Source organism: Tamandua tetradactyla, chromosome 13 (assembly GCF_023851605.1).
Source record: "Tamandua tetradactyla isolate mTamTet1 chromosome 13, mTamTet1.pri, whole genome shotgun sequence".
NCBI lineage: Eukaryota > Metazoa > Chordata > Mammalia > Pilosa > Myrmecophagidae > Tamandua > Tamandua tetradactyla.
Genome location: NC_135339.1, coordinates 24819502 through 24833498, shown reverse-complemented (window position 1 = coordinate 24833498; position 13997 = coordinate 24819502). Strand labels below are relative to the sequence as shown.

The 13997-nt window shown below is 37.2% G+C and overlaps 1 protein-coding gene across 5 annotated transcripts in view; it reads right to left on the bottom strand.

Annotated features, from left to right (window-relative positions):
• The window catches only part of ASCC1 (activating signal cointegrator 1 complex subunit 1), a 192454-nt gene that overhangs the window by 140458 nt on the left and 37999 nt on the right, over positions 1-13997 (bottom strand). The gene's annotated exons all lie outside the window — the stretch shown is intronic.

Genomic DNA, 13997 nt, shown 5'->3' with positions numbered 1-13997 from the left:
TTACAACACTACCAAAATATTTCCATCATTTCAATAGGAACCTGTACATTTTCAGCATTAAGTTCATAATTGTTTCAAATCAGTGAGATCATATAATTGTCTTTTTGTGTCTGGCTTATTTCACACAACATAATGCCTTCAAGATTCATCCATGTTGTTGCATGTATCTGGAATTCATTCCTTTTTACAGTTGAATAATATCCCATTGTATGTATATGCCATGTTTTATTTACCCATTCATCTGATGATGGACACGGGGTTGCTTCCACCTTTTGGCAACTGTAAATAATGCTGCTATGAACGTCAGTGTACCATTATCTATCCAAGCCCTGCTTTCAATTATTTTGGGTATATACCTAGTACTGGGATTGTTGGATCATATGGTCATTCTATAGTTAGCTTTCTGAAGAACCACCAAACTGTTTTTCACAATAGCAACACCATTTTACATTTCTACCAGCAATGAATAATTGCCCCTATTTCTCTGTGTTCTCTCCAATACTACTGTTATTTTCTGTTATTTTAATAGCAGCCATTCTAATAGGTATGAAATAGGATCTCATTGTGCTTTTGATTTGCATTTCCCTGATGGCTAATGATGGCGAGCATCTTTTCATGTGCTTTTTGGCTATCTGTATATCTTCTCTGGAGAGAAGTCTGTTTAAGTCTTTTGTCCATTTTTCAATTGGGTTGAATTTTTGTAACTAAGTTGAAGGATTCCTTTATATATACTGGATATTAATCCTTTATAGGTATGTGGTTTCCAAATATTTTCTCCCATTGTTTAGGTTGTCCTTTTATTTTCATGATAAAGCCCTTTGAGGAACAAAAGATTTTATTTTGGCACGGTCCTATTTATCTTTCTATTGTCACTTGTGCTTTGGATGTAGTCTTAAGAAACCACTGCCTAACACGTTTCCCTGTTTTCTTCTAGGAGTTTAATAGTTGTAACTCTTATATCAGGTCTTTGAGCTATTTTGTGTTGATTTTTATAAACGGAACAATGTAGGGACCCACCCTTTTTGCAAATGGAGATTGTTTTCCCAGCACCATTTGCTGAAGCCACTATTCTTTCCAAATTCAGTGGTCTTTAACACCTTGTAAAAAATTCAGTTGAACACACATGTTAGGGTTGATGTTTGAGCTCTCAATTCTATTCCAAACTGGTCTATATATCTGTCCTTGTGTCAGTACCATGCTGTTTTGATTACTGTGGTTTTGTAGTAAGTTTTAAGAATGGAAACTGTCCTCCAACTTCATTCTTTTTCAAGATGGCTTTAGCTATTTGGGGCCCCTTACCCTTCTGTATAAATCTGACCATTGGCTTTTCCATCTCTGCAAAGAACGTTGTTAGAATTTTTATTTTATTTAATTGCCATTCAAGAATATTTAGTATTCCAATTCATGAACATGGAATTTCCTGCCATTTATGTAGGTTTTCTTTAATTTTTTCTACCAATATTTTGTGGTTTTCTGTGTACAAGTCCTTTACATCCTTGGTTAGATTTATTCCTAGATATTTGATTCTTTTAGTTGCTATTCTAAATGGAATTCTTTTCTGGATTCCTGCTTCCAACTGTTCACTGCATGTGTATAGAAACACCACTGATATGGGGGTGTTGATTTTGCACCCTGCCATTTTAATGAATTCATTCATTAGTTCTAGGAGCTCTGTTGTGGACTTTTCAGGATTTTCAGTATACAGGATTATCAGCATCTGAAAACAGGGAAGTTTTACTTCTACCTTTCAATTTAGATATCTTTTATTTCTTTTTCTTGCCTAATTGCTCTGGCAAGAATTTCCAGTACAATTCTGAGTAATAGCAGTGATAGTGGACTTCCTTGTCTAGTCTCTGATTGTAAAGGATAAGCTTTCAGCCTTTTAAATGAAGTAAATGTTAGCTTTTCATATATGCCCTTTATCATGTTGAGAAAATTTTCCTCTATTCCTAGTGTTCTAAGAGTTTATGTAAAGAAAGGGTGCTGTATTTTGTCAAATGACTTTTCTGAAGTTTTGTTTCATTCATTTAGTTAACTGATTTTCTTATGTCGAGCCAAACTTGCATACACAGGGATAAATCCCACTTGATCAGAGTATATGATTCTTTTAATATGTTGTTGGATTCAGTTTGCTAGTATTTTGTTGAGGATTTTTACATCTATGTTCGTAAGAGATATTGGTCTGTAGTTTTCTTTTCTTGTGATACCTATATTTGGTTTGGTGTGGGGGTGATGTTAGCCTCAGAGAATGTGTTAGCAATGCTGCCTCCTTTTCAGTTTTTTGCAAAAATTTGAGCAGGATTGGAGTTAAGTCTTCTTGGAATGTTTGGGAGAATTCCCCTGTGAAACATATGGTCCTGGCTTTTCTCTGTTGGGAGGTTTTTGATTACTGATTCAATCTCTTTACTAGTAATTGGTTTGTTGAGATCTTCTATTTCTTCATGAGTTAATGGAGGTAGTTGGTGTGTTCCTAAGAATTTGTCAATTTTATATAGGTTATCAAATTCATTGGCATATACTTATTCATAATACCCACTTATAGTACTTTTTATTTCAATTTTCAAGGTAGATCTCTGATTCGAAGACTTTCTTCTTTTTTAACGTGAGCGTTTAGAGCTATAAACTTCCCTCTCAGCACTGATTTCACAGTATCTCATAGGTTTTGATATGTTGTATTTTCATTTTTCCTCAAGACAATTCCTAATCTCACTTATGATTTTCTCTAATTTCCACATGTTATGAATGTTACTGATCTCTAGCTTCATTTCACTATGGTGGGAAAATACAGATTGAATGATTTCAATACTTTTTACATTTACTGAGACTTGTTTTGTGACCCAACATATGGTCTGTTCTTTGTAAGTCTTTTACCTTTTTTGTCCTTCATTTTTGTGAAAGCTTACCTTTATAATGATTTGCTTTCTTATGTTGTACTATACTGAGTGCCTTCTCATTTCTATCTGGATATAATTTTCATTTTTTTCTTTGTGATTTCCTAGGGTTAACAGTTAACATCCTAAGGGCGGGCCACGGTGGCTCAGCAGGCAAGAATGCTTGCCTGCCATGACAGAGGACACGGGTTCGATTCCTGGTGCCTGCCCATGTAAAAAAAAAAAAAAAGTTAACATCCTATGCAAATGTTCTAAGAAATTATCATGGCGATGAATATACAACTATGTGATGATACAGTGAGCCACTGATTGTACACCATGTATGGAATGTCTGTATATTAAGAATGTATGTGCTTGTGCATTGTTTTAGTAATAAAAAGTTTTTTAAAAAGTTAACATCCTAAATATATAACAATTAAATTTGTTATAACAATCAAACTTAATAACAATTAAATTTGATACCCATTTAACTTCAATAGTATGCAGATATACTTTTCCTATAACTCTCTCTCCTCCTTCCATTTTTTGTACCTGTTACTATTTATATCTTTGTACAGTGTATGTCCAAAAATACAGATTTATCATTTTTTATGCATTTGCATTTTAGCACCTGTAGGAAGTAAGACATGTAGTTACATACCAAATAATATGATACAATAATATCAGCATTTATAATTACCCTTTATTTCATTATACTGCTTTGACCACTACCTACTGTCCTTTCAGTTTTAGTCTGAAGAACTCCCTTAAGTATTGCTCGTAAGGAAGGTCTAATGGTAATGTACTCCCTTACTTTTGTTTATCTGAGAATGTCTTAATGCTTCCTCATTTTTGAAAGAGAGTCTCACCAGATGTAAAATTCTTGGCTGGCAGTTATTTTTTTTCAGCACTTAAAAGTTTTTTAACTCACTGACTTCTTGCCTCCATGGTTTCTGATGAGAAATGGGCATTCAACATTTTTGGGACTTCCCTGAACACAACACACTGCTTTTCTCTTGAAGCTTTCAGAACTCCTCCTTGCCCTTTGCCATTGATAGTGGAATCAATCTATGACAGGGTATATTTTTCTTCATGTTTATCCTGTTTGGTGTCCTCTGAGCTTCTTGGATGTGTATATTTTGTAATTCTTTCTCTGTACTTTCCTTTACCTCCTTATGTATTTTTAAGATCATTTTTAAAAGGCTTTTGTTCACTATATCCACCTTCTCATTTTCTTTGTTGGCACTTTCTGTATTTGTACTCTCTTCCTTTGGATGGGCCATCATGTCCTATTTTTTTTGTCTTGTTCTCTTTTGTTGCACATTGTACATTTTAATATTTTAAAATGTTAACTCTGGGATTTACTCTCTGGGATGTCTGTTTCTTGGTTTTGCAAGCTGGTGATAAGACAGATTTTCTTGAGCTTCAGTCTTCCTATCAGTAAGGTCTGTCCAAAGCAAATGCACAATGCAGGGTTTTCCCTATCTTAATGGGCCTCTGTCTTATGGGGGCTTTTGTTTGTTACTGGTTTTAGAGTTACCCTGTTTACAGGAATTTAACTGACTCCTCTGTTTCCCAGAGGAAACACCCCTCTTCCGGTATCTGAAGTCTGCAGGCCTTTGTTCCAGACTATCTACCTCTATAGTTTTTTACACTTGTTTCATGGTCTCACAGCTGCTTTTTCCTGGAAGGCAAGTTCTGGGAGGAGGGTCACCCTAGGGAGGACTTTCCCAATTCAGTCTTTCCTAGACAAAACAGGGCCAGGAACCCAGGAAGGGGGCACAGAATGGCTCCAAAGTACCTTGTGGAGGACGGATCTTGAAGGGCATCAACAATAACTCTGGCAGCTCCCCAAAGCATGAGCTTTCCTAGCCTGCTCAGCAAATGAGGCCCTTCAGCTAACTGTTCCCCACAGCCCTGAGGAGGTACTGAGTCTTTAAATTTCCACCACCTCTGCCCTACACCGGGGTGGACTAAAACAAATGCTACCCTGAGAGTTGGGGTCCCAAGATCTAAATTCGCTAACCAAAAAGCACGATCGGTGATTGACCATGCCCATCTTTGTTCTTGGAGAAGATGATTTTTATGTCCACTGTATCACCAGCCACTAGGCAGCGACTGGACCCCACAATGACCTGCTGTGAGAGTGAGGGATGGGCACCAACAGCCACTGTATAGAGAGAGCAATTCACACTTCTTTACTGTGATTTACCAACTTCTTCCTCCTGCTCTTTCCTGGATGCTATAAGGTGTTCTTCTCGCCTCTGGAGTTTCAAAATAGTTGTTTCAGACCATTTCTACCTGTTTAATAGTTGTCCTGGTAGAAGGACTGCATCCCAGAGCTCCCTACTCCACCATCTTCCTCAGAAGTGGCTAGTCCTACTCTTAACATTCCAAATAATACTAATAACTCTAACCTAACAGAAATAATAGCAGAGTAGTGGCGATTTGTTAAATGTTTTTTTATGTATTAAGCACCATGCTGAGTACATTATGTTATCTCCTTTAATCCTTTCTACAGCCACCTGAAGTAGGCTGTATGATTTGGAGAGTTTATCTTGCCCTAGCCCACACCTAGGTCTATATGTCTCAAAAGGCAAAGATAATAACTGCTGTTCTATTTTATTCCAAAGGTTTTTAAAAGTCAATTTCAGACTTCCGGAGAAGATGGCGGCTTAGTACGACGCGCGGATCTTAATTTCTCCTCCAGGACAGCTACTAGGGGAGTAGAAACGATACAGAACAGCTCCCAAAGCCACGACAGAGATAAAAAAGACAGCGTACCCCATCCTGGAACGGCTGGCTGGCTGAGAGAACCCGCTCTGGTGGGATCGCCGAGGGGCTCGGGCTTCACCGGGGGGGCGGCAAGCGCCCGGAGTCACTCCCTTCCCCCTTCCCGGGCCGGCTGGGAGAATTCGACAGGCGGTCCCCTTAAACCGCGGCAGCTGGCGCCCACACCACGCGCGGCCCCCCGGACCAACTGAGAGAATGATGGGATCGGAAATCCCCAGGCCACGGAGAACGGCGACGGGGGGGGGGGGGTCCTTCCAAACCCATGACTCCCCGGGAATGTGCACTCTCCCGGGCGGGCCACTGCGACTGGCGCACTCCCGCCACCGGGCCAACTAGGAAATTCGGACGGGCGATTTCCCGGGCTGCGGCGGCGAGCGATCCTCCCCGCGTTTGGACCCCAGGCCGGTTGGCACTCTTCCAAGTCGCTTCGGCTAGCGAACCTCCTGGACGGCGAGAGTTTCCCAAAGTTAAAGGACCCACAGTACCTTTTACTGGTGGGACCCGCAGACAAACGTGTGCCACGAGGGCCACCTACTGGGCAGGATAAGAAAAACAGAACCCAGAGATTTCACAGAAAAATCTTACAACCTTGTTGGGTCCGACACCCAGGGAAATCTGACTAAATGCCCAGACACCAGAGCAGAAGATAACTGTCCATGCTCAAAAGCTTGAGAATATGGACAATCAAAGGAACAAACCAAAAGTTCAAATGAGATACAAGAGCTGAGACAACTAATGCTGAATATACGAACAGAAATGGAAAACCTCTTCAAAAATGAAATCGATAAATTGAGGGAGGACATGAAGAGGACATGGGCTGAACATAAAGAAGAAATAGAAAAACTGGAAAACAAATCACAGAACTTATGGAAGTGAAGGATAAAGTAGAAAAGATGGAAAAAACAATGGATACCTACAATGATAGATTTAAAGAGACAGAAGACAGAATTAGTGATTTGGAGGATGGAACATCTGAATTCCAAAAAGAAACAGAAACTATCAGGAAAAGAATGGAAAAATTTGAACACGGTATCAGGGAACTCAAGGACAATATGAACCGCACATATATATGTGTTGTGGGTGTCCCAGAAGGAGAAGAGAAGGGAAAAGGAGGAGAAAAACTAATGGAAGAAATTATCACTGAAAATTTCCCAACTCTTATGAAAGACCTAAAATTACAGATCCAAGAAGTGCAGCGCACCCCAAAGAGATTAGACCCATATAGGCGTTCTCCAAGACACTTACTAGTTAGAATGTCAGAGGTCAAAAGAGAAAGAGAGGATCTTGAAAGCAGCAAGAGAAAAACAATCCATCACATACAAGGGAAACCCAATAAGACTATATGTAGATTTCTCAGCAGAAACCATGGAAGCTAGAAGACAGTGGAATGATATATTTAAATTACTAAAAGAGAAAAACTGCCAACCAAGACTCCTATATCCAGCAAAATTATCCTTCAAAAATGAGGGAGAAATTAAAACATTCTCAGACAAAAAGTCACTGAAAGAATTTGTGACCAAGAGACCAGCTCTGCAAGAAATACTAAAGGGAGCACTAGAGTCAGATACAAAAAGACAGAAGAGAGAGGTACGGAGAAGAGTGTAGAAAGAAGGAAAATCAGATATGATATATATAATACAAAAGGCAAAATGGTAGAGGAAAATATTATCCAAACACGAATAACATTAAATGTCAATGGACTGAATTCCCCAATCAAAAGACATAGACTGGCAGAATGGATTAAAAAACAGCATCCTTCCATATGCTGTCTACAGGAAACACATCTTAGACCCAAAGATAAACATAGGTTGAAAGTGAAAGGTTGGGAAAAGATATTTCATGCAAATAACAACCAGAAAAGAGCAGGAGTGGATACACTAATATCCAACAAATTAGACTTCAAATGTAAAACAGTTAAAAGAGACAAAGAAGGACACTATATACTAATAAAAGGAACAATTAAACAAGAAGACATAACAATCATAAATATTTATGCACCGAACCAGAATGCCCCAAAATACGTGAGGAATACACTGTAAACACTGAAAAGGGAAATAGATTCATATACCATAATAGGTGGAGACTTCAATTCACCACTCTCGTCAATAGACAGAACATCTAGACAGAGGATCAATAAAGAAATAGAGAATCTGAATATTACTATAAATGAGCTAGACTTAACAGACATTTATAGGACATTACATCCCACAACAGCAGGATACACCTTTATCTCAAGTGCTCATGGATCATTCTCAAAGATAGACCATATGCTGGGTCACAAAGCAAGTCTTAACAAATTTAAAAAGATTGAAATCATACACAACACTTTCTCGGATCATAAAGGAACGAAGTTGGAAATCAATAATAGGCAGAGTGCCAGAAAATTCACAAATACGTGGAGGCTCAACAATACACTGCTAAACAACAAGTGGGTCAAAGAGGAAATTGCTAGAGAAATTAGCAAATACCTCAAGGCGAATGAAAATGAAAACACAACATATCAAAACTTATGGGACCCAGCAAAGGCAATGCTAAGAGGGAAATTTATTGCCCTAAATGCCTATATCAGAAAAGAAGAAAACGCAAAAATGCAGGAATTAACTGTCCACTTGGAAGAACTGGAGAAAGAACAGCAAACTAATCCCAAAGCAAGCAAAAGGAAAGAAATAACAAAGATTAGAGCAGAAATAAATGAAATTGAAAACATGAAAACAATAGAGAAAATCAATAAGGCCAGAAGTTGGTTCTATGAGAAAATCAATAAGATTGATGGGCCCTTAGCAAGACTGACAAAAAGAAGAAGAGAGAGGATGCAAATAAATAAGATCAGAAATGGAAGAGGAGACATAACCACTGACCTCACAGAAATAAAGGAGGTAATAACAGGATACTATGAACAACTCTACGCTAATAAATACAACAATTTAGATGAAATGGACGGGTTCCTGGAAAGAGATGAACAACCAACTTTGACTCAAGAAGAAATAGATGACCTCAACAAACCAATCACAAGTAAAGAAATTGAATCAGTCATTCAAAAGCTTCCTAAAAAAAAAAGTCCAGGATCACACGGCTTCACATCTGAATTCTACCAAACATTCCAGAAAGAATTAGTACCAACTCTCCTCAAACTCTTAAAAAAAATCGAAGCAGAGGGAAAACTACCTAATACATTCTATGAAGCCAACATCACCCTCATACCAAAACCAGGCAAAGATATCACAAAAAAAGAAAACTACAGGCCAATCTCTCTAATGAATATAGATGCAAAAATCCTCAATAAAATTCTAGCAAATCGTATCCAACAACACATTAAAAGAATTATACATCATGACCAAGTAGGATTCATCCCAGGTATGCAAGGATGGTTCAACATAAGAAAATCAATTAATGTAATACACCATATCAACAAATCAAAGCAGAAACATCACATGATCATCTCAATTGATGCAGAGGAGGCATTCGACAAGATTCAACATCCTTTCCTGTTGAAAACACTTGAAAAGATAGGAATACAAGGGAACTTCCTTAAAATGATAGAGGGAATATATGAAAAACCCACAGATAATATCATCCTCAATGGGGAAAAATTGAAAACTTTCCCCCTAAGATCAGGAACAAGACAAGGATGTCCACTATCACCACTATTATTCAACATTGTGTTGGAGGTTCTAGCCAGGGCAATTAGACAAGAAAAAGAAATACAAGGCATCAAAATAGGAAAGGAAGAAGTAAAACTATCACTGTTTCCAGACGATATGATACTATATGTTGAAAACCCGGAAAAATCCACAACAAAACTACTAGAGCTAATAAATGAGTACAGCAAAGTAGCAGGTTACAAGATCAACATTCAAAAATCTGTAGCATTTCTATACACCAGCAATGAACAAGCTGAGGGGTAAATCAAGAAACTAATCCCATTTACAATTGCAACTAAAAGAATAAAATACCTGGGAATAAATTTAACTAAAGAGACAAAAAACCTATATAAAGAAAACTACAAAAAACTGCTAAAAGAAATCACAGAAGACCTAAATAGATGGAAGGGCATACCGTGTTCATGGATTGGAAGACTATATAGTTAAGATGTCAATCCTACCTAAATTGATTTACAGATTCAATGCAATACCAATCAAAATCCCAACAACTTATTTTTCAGAAATAGAAAAACCAATAAGCAAATTTATCTGGAAGGGCAGAGTGCCCCGAACTGCTAAAAACATCCTGAGGGAAAAAAACGAAGCTGGAGGTCTCGCGCTGCCTGACTTTAAGGCATATTATGAAGCCACAGTGGTCAAAACAGCATGGTATTGGCATAAAGATAGATATATCAACCAATGGAATCGAATAGAGTGCTCAGATATAGACCCTCTCATCTATGGACATTTGATCTTTGATAAGGCAGTCAAGCCAACTCACCTGGGACAGAACAGTCTCTTCAATAAATGGTGCCTAGAGAACTGGATATCCATATGCAAAAGAATGAAAGAGGACCCGTATCTCACACCCTATAGAAAAGTTAACTCAAAATGGATCAAAGATCTAAACATTAGGTCTAAGACCATAAAACAGTTAGAGGAAAATGTTGGGAGATACCTTATGAATCTTACAACTGGAGGCGGTTTTATGGACCTTAAACCTAAAGCAAGAGCACTGAAGAAGGAAATAAATAAATGGGAGCTCCTCAAAATTAAACACTTCTGTGCATCAAAGAACTCCATCAAGAAAGTAGAAAGACAGCCTTCACAATGGGAGACAATATTTGGAAATGACATATCAGATAAAGGTCTAGTATCCAGAATTTATAAAGAGATTGTTCAACTCAACAACAAAAAGACAGCCAACCCAATTACAAAATGGGAAAAAGACTTGAACAAACACCTATCAGAAGAGGAAATACAAATGGCCAAAAGGCGCATGAAGAGATGCTCAATGTCCCTTGCCATTAGAGAAATGCAAATCAAAACCACAATGAGATATCATCTCACACCCACCAGAATGGCCATTATCAACAAAACAGGAAATGACAAGTGCTGGAGAGGATGCGGAGAAAGAGGCACACTTATCCACTGTTGGTGGGAATATCAAATGGTGCAACCACTGTGGAAGGCAGTTTGGCGGTTCCTCAAAAAGCTGAATATAGAATTGCCATACGACCCAGTAATACCATTGCTGGGAATCTACTCAAAGGACTTAAGGGCAAAGACACAAATGGACATTTGCACACCAATGTTTATAGCAGCGTTATTTACAATTGCAAAGAGATGGAAACAGGCAAAATGTCCATCAGCAGACGAGTGGCTCAACAAACTGTGGTATATACATACGATGGAATATTATGCAGCTTTAAGACAGGATAAACTTATAAAGCATGTAATAACATGGATGGACCTAGAGAACATTATGCTGAGTGAGTCTAGCCAAAAACTAAAGGACAAATACTGTATGGTCCCACTGATGTGAACGGACATTCGAGAATAAATTTGGAATATGTCATTGGTAACAGAGTCCAGCAGGAGGTAGAAACAGGGTAAGATGATGGGCAATTGGAGCTGAAGGGATACAGACTGTGCAACAGGACTAGATACAAAAACTCAAAAATGGACAGCACAATAATACTTAATTGTAAAGTAATCATGTTAAAACACTGAATGAAGATGCGTCTGAGTTATAGGTTTTTGTTTTGTTTTGTTTTGTTTTGTTTTGTTTTTACTATTATTACTTTTATTTTTTTCTCTATATTAACATTCTCTATCTTTTTCGGTTATGTTGCTAGTTCTTCTAAACCGATGCAAATGTACTAAGAAACGATGATCATGCATCTATGTGATGATGTTAAGAAGTACTGATTGCAAATGTAGAATGGTATGATTTCTAAATGTTGGGTTAATTTCATTTTTTTCGTTAATTAAAAAAAAAAAAGAGAGAGAAGGGGTAATTGGAGCTGAAGGGATACAGACTGTGCAACAGGACTGGATATAAAAACTCAGAAATGGACAGCACAATACTACCTAACTGTAATGCAATTATGTTAAAACATTGAATGAACCTGCCTGTGAGGTATAGGTTTTTTTTTTTCTCTCTATTATCGTTTTAATTCTTATTGTGTTGTCTTTTTATTTCTTTTTCTAAATCGATGCAACTGTACTAAGAAATGATGAATATGCAACTATGTGATGATATTAAGAATTACTGATTGTACATGTAGAATGGAATTATTTCTAAATGTTTTGTTAATTTTTTTTAATTAATTAAAAAAAAATTAAAAAATAAAAAAAAAGAATAGATTAAAAAAAAAAAAGTCAATTTCAACCTAAACCTCACACCTTATACAAAAATTAACTTAAAATGGACCATGGATCTAAACATAAAAAGTAAAACAATAAAACTTCTAAAAGAAAGCATAGGAGAAAATTTTTGTGCCCTGGGGTTAGGCAGAGAGTTCTTAGACATGGCACCAAAAATCCTATGATCCATTAAAGAAAAAAAACTGATAAGTGGGATTTCATCAAAATTAAAAACGTCTGTGATACAAAAGACACTGATAAAAGAATAAAAAGACAAATAATGCACTGGAAGAAAATAGCTACAAATCCCATATCCTTGAAATGACTTATACCCAGGATATATAAAGAACTCTCAAAACTAAACAGTAAGAAAACAAACAACCCAATTTTAAAATGGACAAAAGATATGAACAGACATCTTGCCAAAGACGACATCAGGACAGCAAAAAAGCATGAACATGGAAAGCATGGCATAAAAACATGTTTGACATTAGCCATTAGGAAAATGCCAATTAAAACCATAATAAAATACCACTGCACACCTATTAGAGTGGCTAAAATAAAGATGGAAGGGAGGGAGGGAGAGAAGGAGGAAGGAATGACAAATGTGGAAAAATGTTAAAATTGATGGGTCTGGGTATTTGGGGAGGGGGAGATTGGTAGTATACTGGAGTTCTCTGTAGGGGATATGTAGTATTTTTTAACTGTCTTGTAAGTTTGAAAGTATGTCAAAATAAAAGTTAAAAAAAAAACAACCCACTGAAAATAGATGGTAATTAATATTTTAAAATTTCACGTTATATGTGGGACTAAAGCAAAAAATGTTTATTTGGTACAAGGCTTATATTTTGGCTAGTGCATTTCCTAACATAACTTATGTAGATAGCTTGATTGAACATCGCTGGTACTTGGAATTTGGATAGGACATGAGAGTTTGTTAGTTTGTCCAGAGTGATGCCCCAATAAATCTCAGAGTGATTCGATCAGTGAGTGAAAAAGTATTTGCAAAGTCCCCTTCAGGGAATGGTAAGAACGGAGAGAAATTCCACTTACCCAAGTTGAATTCTTGATATTCTCACAAACATTGTGGACAACCAAAGCTATAGGCTGAGCCCCGAGTCTTGGGGTTTATTCATATGAAATTTAACCCAACAAAGGATAGGTCAAGCCTACTTAAAATTAGGCCTAAGAGTCACCCCCAAGAGAGCCTCTTTTTTGCTCAGATGTGGCCTCTCTCTCCAGCCAACACTGAAAGAAAACTCACCACCCTCCCCCTGTCTACGTGGGACATGACTCCCACGGGTGTAGACCTTCCTGGCAACATGGGACAGAAATCCCAGAATGAGCTCAGATTCAGCATCAAGGGATTGAGAAAAACCCTAGAATGAGCTGAGGCTCAGCATCAAGGGATTGAGAAGACCTTCTCGACCAAAAGGGGGAAGAGTGAAATGAGACAAAGTGTCAATGGCTGAGAGATTCCAAACAGAGTCGAGAGGTCATCCTGGAGGTTATTCTTATGCATTAAGTAGATATCACCTTATTAACCAAGATGTAATGGAGAGGCTGGAGGGAACTGCCTGAAAATGTACAGCTATGTTCCAGTAGCCATGTTTCTTGATGATGATTGAATAATGACATAACTTTCACAATGTGATTGTGTGATTGTGAAAACCTTGTGTCTGATGCTCCTTTTATCTACCATATCAACAGAAGAGTAGAACTAAATAATAGGGGGAATAAATGTTAAAATAAATTTAGTTTGAAATGCTAGTGATCAATGAAAGCAAGGTGTAAGGGGTATGGTATGTATAACCTTTTCTTTCCTGTTTTCGTTTTATTTCTTTTTCTGTTGTCTTTTTATTTCTTTTTATGAATTAATGCAAATGTTCTAAGAAATGATGAATATGCAACTATGTGATGATATTGTAAATTACTGATTATATATGATTATATATGTAGAACGGAATCATATATTAATGATTTTGTTTGTTTGTTGTTAAATTTTTTTAATCAATAAATAAATAAACTTAAAAAAAAAACCAAC